Consider the following 11,873-nt stretch of genomic DNA (forward strand, 5'->3'; position numbering starts at 1 on the left):
CATTTATTTCGGACCTTTCCCTTGATGACACAGCAGATATCTTTAAAAGGGATAAGGCGACTAGACAGTTCAACAGTAGATTTGGCTGCGATATCTGCAAGCTCATTTCCCTTTATTCCAGCATGTCCAGGAACCCAGCAGTACAGGACTTCATATCCTCGAATCGTTAAGTTTATATGAATTTTGAGAACATCCACTACCACAGGATTCGTGTGTTGGGAAAAGCTTCCAAAGATTTCAGAGCACTATACGAGTTTGTATAAACTATGAACTTTTTGTGGCAGAGCTTTGAGACGTTGCAGTTAGTTCAGATGTTAGGACTGAGAAAGCATGGTGCAGGCATCTGCCCTCTATGTAATTTTCAAATACAAAAGCCATCCCGACCCGATCATTTGACTTTGATCCATCTGTGTATATCGGATAAAAACTGCTATATTTCTGCCTGTGCTCAGCAAAGAGTTGAATGTAAACGATCTCGTTAGTGCTTGCCTTCACGTGATGTTTGAAAACATCAAGAAGCTGAATCCGTGAATTTTCCCAAGGTGGGATTTCAAAGTTCTGTACTGCTTGGGGGCGCATATCAGTGAGGGAATGTTCCTCAATGATAGGGCGAAGTCTTAAAGGAAAGGTAGGAACACAGGATGGAAGTCTTTCAAATAAAGTGGTACATACATTATCAAGTACGCACAGCTTATTGGGATGTTCAGGTTGTGACAGAATATTAAAATATTGCAAAAGGGACAATTGCTCACGCCTCAGATAAAATGATGGTTCGTTAGAGTCAACATACAGGCTCTGGACAGGAGAAGTCCTGAAAGCTCCTGAACAAATCCGCAGGGCTTGATGGTGAACAGGATCGAGTTTTAACAAAACTGATGACCGAGCGGATCCATAAACAACTGAGCCATAGTCCAGTCTAGAGCGAACAAGGGCTCTGTAAATGCGAAGCATAGTGGAACGTTCTGCACCCCAGAAGGTGTTTGCAAACACTTTTAAAATATTTAATGTTTTTAAACACTTGTTTCTCAGGTTTAAAACATCAGGAAGGAAAGTCAATTGCTGGTAGTAGTAGTAGTAGTAGTAGTAGTAGTAGTAGTTTTCTGGTAGTAGTAGTAGTAGTAGGAACAAAAAATATAAAGACAACAGCACACTTTTAAAATCGAGGCAAGTAAAAAGATATTTAAATGATGGGATGAAAATGCTGATTATAATTTTGATAATGAGATATGCAGTATAGATATAAAATCCTAAAACATCTGATTAATTAAAATTCCAACATAAATTCTCAGGACAAAAATCAAATTAAATAATAGAAACCTGTTTCCTTGAGGTAGTGAAACAAATTATTATTGACCTCTCTTCCGATTAAACGGTCGAGAGGCAGGTCGCAGCTATTAAAATACTTCTCACGAAGATTATTAAAATATGAACATTCAATTAAAATGTGATAAACTGAAAAACAAACATTACAAGTTGCACAAACAGGCTCGTTGTCAGCTTTCAGAAGGTAGTTATGTGTCACTCTACTGTGACCAATTCTAAGGCGAGTCAAAAGAACTTCCTCCCTGCGATTGCTAGTAGTATCCCAATGCTCTATTTTAGGCTTCATCCTTCTCAACTTGTTATGAAGTTGAATGTCCCAAAGGTGCCATTTCTTTCGGATCTTCTTTTTTATGACACAACAGATATCTTTAAAAGGGATGAGGCGGCCAGACAATTCAACAGCAGATTTCGCTGCGATGTCCGCCAGCTCATTGCCCTTTATTCCTGTATGTCCGGGGACCCATCAGTACAGAAGTTCAAATCCACGACATGTCAATTTAATATTCAACTTGAGAACATCCACTATCTCAGGATTCTCAGTGCTATAAAAGGATTCTAAAGCTTTCAATGCACTGTAAGAGTCCGTATATAAAATGAATTTTCGATGGTGCAGCGTTGAGATGTACAAAAGTGCATAATATATGGCAGTCAGTTCGGAGGTTAAGACAGAGGAAGCGTCGTGTAAACGTCTGCCTTCCATGTGGTCACCAATTATAAATGACATGCCAACATGGCAAGCTGACTTAGAGCCATCCGTATATATCGGAACATACCTACTGTAACTATGCCTATGCTCATCAAAAATTTATCTGTAGATGCTCTCATTAGTAGTTCTTTTTCCGTAATTGTGGAAAATGTCAAAAAGGCGGATTTGTGCATTTTCCCAGGGTGTAATTTCAAAATGCTGTACTGCCTGTGGGGAAATATGAGACAGGGAGAATTCTTCAATGAGGGGACCAACTCTAACAGGAAAAGAAGGCACACAGGATGGACGTGCCTCAAATAAAAGGTCACAGCTATTGTCACATATACACAAGTTATAAGGATGCTCAGGTTGAGATAAAATATTAAAATACTGTAAAAGAGACAACTCCTCACGCCTCAAACGGAGTGATGGTTCGTAACAGTCAACATAAAGGCTCTGGACAGGAGACGTCCTGAAGGCTCCAGAACAAATCCGTAGAGCCTGATGATGAACAGGGTCTAGTTTAACAGCACTGAAGACCAAGCGGATCCATAAACAGCTGAGCCGTAGTCTAGTATAGAGCGAAAAGGAGCTCCGTAAATGCGAAGCATGGAGCAACGCTCCAATTTCTGGTCGAACGTCATTCCTAAAAATTTTACTTCGGGCGCAACTGGAATAATTGTACCATTTAGATACAACTCAGGTTCAGGATGGAGACCTCGCTTCCTACAAAAGTGCACGCACACAGTTTTTTGTTTGGAAAAAGTAAATCCCTGTTTGTTTGACCATTCATGGATCTTATTCAGAGCCATCTGCAGTTGCCTCTCTACATATCTCATGTCTGCCCCTCGACAGCTAATCTGCAGATCATCAACATATAGAGATCCCAAGATGGTGGAAGGAAGTTCTTTTAATACAGAGTTTATTTTTAGGCTGAACAGCGTTACATTAAGCACACAGCCTTGAGGCACACCCTCTTCCTGTTCAAAAACATCTGAAAAAACACAGCCAATTCTTACTTGAAAAGTTCTAGCGTTCAGGAAATTCTGAATGAAAATTGGTAGGTTGCCGCGCAAGCCACTCTCGTGTAGATCGCTAAGTATACCATATCTCCATGCCTTATCATAAGCTTTCTCTATATCGAAGAAAATTGAGACAAGGTGATTTCTTCTTACAAAAGCTTTTCGAATGGATGTCTCTAAGAGGAGCATGTTATCTACGGTTGTTCTCCCTTTTTAAAAACCACTTTGATAAGGCGATATAATATTACTCTTTTCCAAGAAGTAGAATAGGCGGCTGTTTACCATCTTTTCAAACAGTTTGCATACGCAACTAGTAAGTGCAATTGGCCGATAGCTGGCAGGAGTTCTTGGATCTTTCCCTGGCTTAGCAATAAGAATGACAACAGCTCTCCTCCATGCACTGGGAAAAATACGCTCCTTCCACACTCTATTGTAAAGCGTGAGAAGGGCAGTCAGTCACTTATATCACAGATGCTTTAGCATTTCGTAATTTATGCCATCAAGACCCGGAGAAGACATGTGTCTGCAATAAAGCTCTCTTTAATTCCAGTATAGTAAATGCTCAATTGTAAGGCTCAGATTTGGTAGAGTTGAATGCGATGGGATTTATTTCAGAGTGCTGCTTGATAGACAGAAATGCAGGTAAATAGTTTCTGCAGGAAGAAACGGCAGCATATGTCTCACCAATAGTATTTGCAATTTCTTCTATGAAGCTAATCACTCGGCTACCTTTTTCCAAAAAGGAAAGTGAGTGGTCTTTATAAATTCCGCATGCTTTTCGAACTCTTTCCCAAACCCGCTTACTAGGCGTAGAGGATGTTATTGACGACACATAAGAAATCCAAGAATTCCTTTGGCTCTGCCTTCTTACTTTTCGTGCATTTGCTTTGGATCTTTTAAAGGCTATGAGGTTTCGCAGAGTAGGATACCTACGAAAAATACCCCATGCTTTTTTCTGTTTTTTCAGTGCTTCATGACAGTCGCGATTCCACCACGGTTTCGAATATTTTAACATTTTTCCTGATGTTCCAAGAATCGAAAGCATAGCTGCCTGAATAATAGTATTAGTAACAGCTTCCACAGCGTCATACTCGTAGATATGCACGTCTTCTACCATTTCCTCTGTGAGCTCTGCGGAGGAAGAGGAGTTCCCAGTCTGCCCTGTCCAGTATAAACCGAGGGAGTCTCGACATGGAGTTTGCTCCTCTTCGTGCAAGAGATACGAAAATGGGATAATGATCGCTGTTGTACAGGTCATTTCCGACACTAAAAGTGCAAAATGGCAACAGAGCTGGTGAACAGATGGCAAGGTCGAGAGCGTGGAATGTCCTTGAACGCTCATGGAAGTACGTATCCGCCCATTATTTAGGAGACAAAGGTTATAATCTTCGATCATCTGCTCAATTTGTCTTCCTCGGCAATTTGTATCTTTACTACCCCAGAATGGACTATGGCCGTTAAAATCTCCTATTATGATAAAAGGCTCAGGCAGCTGCTCTATTAGATTATTTAAATCCTGCTGATAAATGTGCTCATTTGGAGGCAAATACAAAGAAACAAATGAAACAACAATATGAAGATTTATTTGAGTAGCGACAACTTGGAGGGATGTCGTCAAAGAAAGTACATTTGAGGGATAATCCAGTGAGGAGAGGAGACCTACACCTCCACTGGCACGCTCACCTGCAAGGTTATCCTTTCTGACGATAGAAAACCTCCGAAGTATTGCATGTTGTTCTGGTTTCAGATTTGTTTCCTGTATAGCTAAGCACACATGATGATACGCATTTATTATAGATTTGATGTCAAGCAAATTTCGGTTGAAACCGCGACAGTTCCATGACACGAGGGTGGCCATTATGAATGGTTTTTGTTCTTTCTGTGCTGTTGTTTGGTTTTTCGTTGAAGTAGATGCTTGAGAACTTCCAGACCCTCTTCTATTTCCATACTGTTTGAATCCGCAGATTCAGACACCATTCCATCAAGAGAGCTATTGCTGGGGTGAGTGAGAGATTATGGCGCAAAACCAAAGATGATCATAGCGCGCCAAACACGAGATGGGATGTTTACAAATGATGAAATTAAAATACAATAATTAAAAACAAGTATACAAATGTACCAAATCCAGAGGATGAAGTCATATAAGAACAAGCTAAAAGCACACATTAAAATTCAAGACACAGTCTTCAAAACAAATTACATTAGATAATAAAAGCCAGTCTCTTTTAAATAATAAAATAAATTAATATTGACCTCTCTTTCGATTAAATGGTCTTGAGGTAAGTCACAGCTATTAAAATATTTCTGACGAAGACAATTAAAACTTGGACACTCAATTAAAATATGACGGACAGATAGACAAACATTACAATTTGAACAAACAGGCTCATTCTCAGCTTTTAAAAGGTAGTTATGTGTTACTCTACTGTGGCCAATTCTGAGGAGAGTCAAAAGAACTTCCTCCTTACGATTTTTGGTTAATTCCCAATGCTCAATTCTAGGCTTTACATGTCTTAATTTATTTTGAAGCTGAACATCCCAAAGTTGCTGCCATTTTTTTCGGATCTTGTTTTTCACAACACAACAGATGTCTCCAAAAGGGATGAGACAACTGGACAGTTCAACAGCACATTTCGCTGTGATATCTGCCAGCTCATTCCCTTTTATTCCCACATGCCCGGGAACCCAGCAGTACAGAACTTCATATCCACGACCTGTTAAGTTTATATGTAACTTAAGAATATCCACCATTACTGGATTTTGAGTGTTAGAAAAAGCTTCTAATGATTTAAGCGCACTATACGAGTCTGTATAAATTATAAACTTTTTGTGGCAGAGCCTTGAGATGTACAAGAGACTATAATATATCGCAGCTAGTTCGCATGTTAAGACAGAGAAATCACGGTGCAAGCGTCTGCCCTCCATGTGATCTTCAATTACAAATGCCATCCCAACATGATCTTTTGACTTGGATACATCTGTATAGACTGGAAGATAACTGCCATATTTGTGCCTGTGCTCAGCGAAGAGGAGTCTGTACACGATCTCGTTAGTGCTTGCCTACACGTGATGTTTGAAAACATCAAGAAGCTGAATCCGTGAATTTTCCCAAGGTGGGATTTCAAATTCCTGTACTGCTTGGGGGCGCATATCAGACAGGGAATGTTCCTCAATGATAGGGCGAAGTCTTAAAGGAAAGGTAGGAACACAGGATGGAAGTGTTTCAAATAATGTATTACACTCATTATCAAGTAAGCATAGCTTTTTAGGATGTTCAGTTTGAGATAGAATATTAAAATATTGCAAAAGGGACATTTGCTCACGCCTCAGATAAAGTGATGGTTCGTTAGAGTCAACATACAGGCTCTGGACAGGAGAAGTCCTGAAAGCTCCTGAACAAATCCTCAAACCTTGATGGTGAACAGGATCCAGTTTTAACAAAACAGATGAGCGAGGGGATCCATAAAGAACTGAGCCATAATCCAAGCTAGAGCGGATATGCGAAGCATGGAGCAACGCTCTGCACCCAGGAGGTGTTCGCCAACACTTTTAAATTATTTAGTGTTTTTAGACACTTCTTTCTCAGGTTGAAAACATGAGAAAGGAAAGTCAATTTTCGGTCGAACGTCACTCCTAAAAATTTTACTTCAGGCGCAACTGGAATAATTGTACCATTCAGATATAACTCAGGTTATGGATGGAGGCTACGCTTCCTACAAAAGTGCACGCAGACAGTTTTCTGTTTTGAAAAAGAAAATCCCTGTTTGTTTGACCATTCCTGGATCTTATTCAGAGCCTTCTGCAAATGCCTCTCTATGTATCTCATGTCTGCCCCTCGACAGCTTATTTGTAAATCATCTACATATAGTAATCCCAAGATGGTGGGAGGAAGTTCTTTTATTACAGAATTTATTTTTAAACTGAACAGGGGTACACTAAGCACACAGCCTCGAGGCACACCCTCTTCCTGTTCAAAAACATCTGAAAAAACACAGCCAATTCTTACTTGAAAAGTTCTAGCGTTCAGGAAATTCTGAATGAAAATTGGTAGGTTGCCGCGCAAGCCACTCTCGTGAAGATCGCTAAGTATACCATATCTCCATGCCTTATCATAAGCTTTCTCTATATCGAAGAAAATTGAGACAAGGTGATTTCTTCTTACAAAAGCTTTTCGAATGGATGTCTTTAAGAGGAGCATGTTATCTACGGTTGTTCTCCCTTTTTGAAAACCACTTTGATAAGGCGATATAATATTACTCTTTTCCAAGAAGTAGACTTATCAGGTTCAATGTTCCTTCTAACCTTCTTCGGAAACATACAAGGACCTGACTAGGAACAGAGAGCTTACTAAAGCTATGTTCACTAATTTTAGTAAGTAGACAGGATACAGACGAAGGGTATACAAAACCCTTTATTTTTCTTTATATACAATGACTTCCGTACTTCGGAATACAATGACCCTCCACTCGGGGTCTAACGTAAAAGATATCAAAATAAAACTAAACTCTAATTTAACTTTAGAATAAGATTGGCCTTATAATAACAGGAAGCGTATGTAGCACAGAGACTGTGAACACTACAATACGTTTAATTTATCAAGAGGAATAAAACCTCTGGCCTGGAAGGCAAATAGCAACTGCGTAGCTTCTAAGGTAAGCGGCCTGCTTCGAACTCACTGCTTCCTCTCTCTTTCGCTTGGCAAAAAGGCCACACTTAAATACTTGGCGTTCGCCAGACAAACTTTGCATAAAATCCTTCACGCTTATAATTCTGGCCGGAAGTAGAAAATAAGAAGTGATAGTAAAGATTTAAAATAAAATAAACGTTAGTAAAACTTAAGATTCTTACATACTTCCCGCCAGAGTTAATTAGTTTGAAACTGAGGTCTAAAACGACCTTGTTGAAAACTTTTAGCTCTAGAATCTAACGCGAGGCCAACCTTTTACAATCATAACTTCGTTAGAAACTAGAAAATTTAAAAGAAAGAAATTTGTTACAATAGCAGCTCCCAGGATCTACAACAATCTTTTTTTTTTTCATCTGTACTGCATCTAAACAGGAGCTTTATTCAATTCTGGTTCCTTCCAGAGATCTGGAAGGAAAACTAGTTTAATGAAATGTTGCACAATGACATTGCAAATAACATATAGAATATACTTCTCTTAACATTCTTATTTCATTCATGACTATTTTAATTATCTCTCCCCGTGCTCTCTGACATGTGTTGTAAAAGAACACCAAACACGAATGTGTTTCTGTCTACGTGTGCCACACTTCCTCCTACAATCAAAACACTAACGTGTTAAAATTCAACATAACGAGACCTCTTAACACACCCTACTTTCAACTCTAACCCTGAGGTACTATTCTAAAAGTGGCTAACTCTAAAGTGTAGCGTCAGAGAGGCTAACTACATCATTCAACCTTTACCACATATTCACCATGATTTAATCTTTACAGTCACACGAATAACAAATTTTTAACATTACTTTCACTTTTACCATATCACGGTATTTCTTAACATTTAAAATAACAGTTCACATGTATATAAGAACATATCAACCTGCCGTTAATTTTACACATTTGAAAACATACATTAGTAGTACATTGTTAACTTCTATTCTTTTCAAAGCAAGTGCCAATTCTTTCTACATTGAAATAATACTACATTTCAAAAAGTCTTTCAGACTAAAACTTCTTTCTTGCTAGAATGTTTTAAATAAAATTTATGCAATAACTTTTTACAATATTTAAGTCTTTACACAACGCTATTATACATCAACTTTAGTTTTACGCGCGAGTAATTGAAAAACATAATAAGAAAATCGGTCATAACTCATTTCTCGCCCTTTTGGCGATAAAGGTAGACCTCGCATGAGGTAAAACTTCTTGAAATCTGCCACTTGCAGTAAGAATGAAAGATTAACTTAAGTTTGCAAAGTAACATAAAATTTTACTTATCTTTGTAATATTCGGACATCCTTTTCTGGTCCCAGTCTTTAAAGGTATAGCAGATAGTAGCTTGGTTGATCCTCCTTCTTGTACGGGCTCGCCCTTCAGTGCTTTCCTCTGGAAGCTTCCGTTTTTTACCAGTACGGCCACCCTTGACCACCTTCCTTTTGTCCTCTGCTTGTGGTCTTGGCCGTTTGAAGGCAGCTGGTCTTGGTGGAACCGGGAAACTTCTGTCGTGATCCTGCTTGGACCTCGTTGTTGGCCGTTCAAATTTTTCTTATATCGTTTCCTCCGCCGCTGATGGCCCTTCCGCAGTTCGGCGACTTTTGCTGCGGAGAGTTCTGTCGGATGAGTCGATCTTCCGTTTTAAAGCCGGGTTATAGTTGCCGTCATTTCTCCTGGTCCTCTTCACATACGTCGTCCTTCTCCCTTCTTCATTCTGGGGGTGTTCGTGAACTCTGTTTTCTGGACGGTGGAACGGCTTCTTTTTCTTTTTACCTTCAATTTTTCCGCGGGGCAATTTTCTTTTCACTTGCTTCTGTCTCTCATTGGCTTGCCCTTGTACTTGTCGTTTTCCCACCTCTGGAACTTGTACCTGCGGTGTCTGCCGTGCCGGATCCTGCAAAAGATCTGAAAAGATTTGCATTTTATTACGATCGAAGTAGGGCTTAATTTGATCAATATTTGCGGAACAGATTTCACCATTTCTGGCCTTTAACACTACAACAGCGTGAGTTATTTTTTCTATAACATATGGTCCTTCAAATCGTGGAAAAAATTTGGCAGTTTTATCTTCTGGTGCTGAAGAAAGTGAATGCTTAATTTTTAAAACTTCATCCCCTACTTTATAAGTTACTCCCCGTCGTTTCAAGTCATAATACAATTTTTGTTTTCTCTGTGCTACTTCAGTATTCTTCTTTGCCTCCTTAATTAGTTTTTCTATATCACCCATTTTAAATTCTGGGGCTCTTTGTTGCACATAAAATAATTTATCTAACGGTGTTATAATCTTTCTGCCTAGAAATAACTCAGCAGGAGTTTTTCCCGTTGTATCATGTTTTGCGGTCCTAAGGGCGAAAGCAAATTCATTGACATAGTTATCCCAGCTTTTATGAAAATTTTTAACATAACTACGGATAATTTTCACTATATTTCTGCTGACCCGTTCCGCTATATTTGATTGCGGCCGATACGGGACCATTTTTAAATGACGTATGCCCAGTTTTTTGCACATGTCTTCAAATATATTACTTACAAATTGAGGACCATTATCCGATATAACTTTTAGGGGCGCCCCGTATTTTAAAATATATTTATTTAAAATAGAATCAGTAACTAATTTCGCGGAGGCTCGTTTTAAGGGAACAATTTCGGTCCATTTACTAAAATGATCAACCATAACAAGGAGATAGCGACTTTTATTTAACTGACTTTTTGGGAAAGGGCCCAATAAATCGATGCTGATTATTTCATTTGGAAATTCGGATTTAATACTATTTAGAAACCCGGCCGGGCGGAAATTAATATAATTAACGGCTTGACATGTTGGGCAGGATTGGACATACGCCCTTGTTAACTTTTGCAGTTCAGGAAAGTAGACTGCCTCGCGTACGCGTTGGATAGTTTTTCGAATACCAGCATGAGAAGCTAAAGGGCTGTCATGGAGCTCTTGCAGGATATTTAATCTAAGACTAGCTGGGATAACAGGTCGAAATTTGTTGTTGGAATTCGTAGTTTTTGTATAAAATAATAGACCATCTATTAGTTCGTAATGGGCCGCCCTATTTCTTATCGCCACAATATCTTGGTGGCTAAAATTTTCAGGATCCTTCAAATACTCATAAATACTTCCAAACTCAGGATCCTTACCCAGTTCGGTTATTACAGTTTCTCGGGAATTTATTGTACACGCTGTCAGCATTGCAACTTTTACGGTATTACCCTGTTCGTCTAATTTAATTCGTGATAGGGCATCTGCTACGATATTTTCCTTTCCGGGGGTATGCTTGATTACCAGATTATATTCTTGCAGCTTGAGTGCCCATCTTATTAACCTTGGGGATAAATTTTTCCCTGAGTACAATCTAGTTAAAGCCGCATGAACAGAATATACTGTTATCGGCGCCTTTCCAAAATAGACTCGGAACTTTTGCACTGCTAACAGAACTGCAAGTGCCTCTCTCTCGGTCGCGGAATAGTTTCTTTGTGTTTGATTTAAAGTTCGGCTAAAAAATGCCACGGGCTTTTATGAAAATTTTTAACATAACTACGGATAATTTTCACTATATTTCTGCTGACCCGTTCCGCTATATTTGATTGCGGCCGATACGGGACCATTTTTAAATGACGTATGCCCAGTTTTTTGCACATGTCTTCAAATATATTACTTACAAATTGAGGACCATTATCCGATATAACTTTTAGGGGCGCCCCGTATTTTAAAATATATTTATTTAAAATAGAATCAGTAACTAATTTCGCGGAGGCTCGTTTTAAGGGAACAATTTCGGTCCATTTACTAAAATGATCAACCATAACAAGGAGATAGCGACTTTTATTTAACTGACTTTTTGGGAAAGGGCCCAATAAATCGATGCTGATTATTTCATTTGGAAATTCGGATTTAATACTATTTAGAAACCCGGCCGGGCGGAAATTAATATAATTAACGGCTTGACATGTTGGGCAGGATTGGACATACGCCCTTGTTAACTTTTGCAGTTCAGGAAAGTAGACTGCCTCGCGTACGCGTTGGATAGTTTTTCGAATACCAGCATGAGAAGCTAAAGGGCTGTCATGGAGCTCTTGCAGGATATTTAATCTAAGACTAGCTGGGATAACAGGTCGAAATTTGTTGTTGGAATTCGTAGTTTTTGTATAAAATAATAGAC

This window comes from Stegodyphus dumicola, chromosome X1 (genome assembly GCF_044657685.1).
Source record: "Stegodyphus dumicola isolate Sdum_Otavi_A_Nest chromosome X1, ASM4465768v1".
NCBI classification, from domain to species: Eukaryota; Metazoa; Arthropoda; class Arachnida; order Araneae; family Eresidae; genus Stegodyphus; species Stegodyphus dumicola.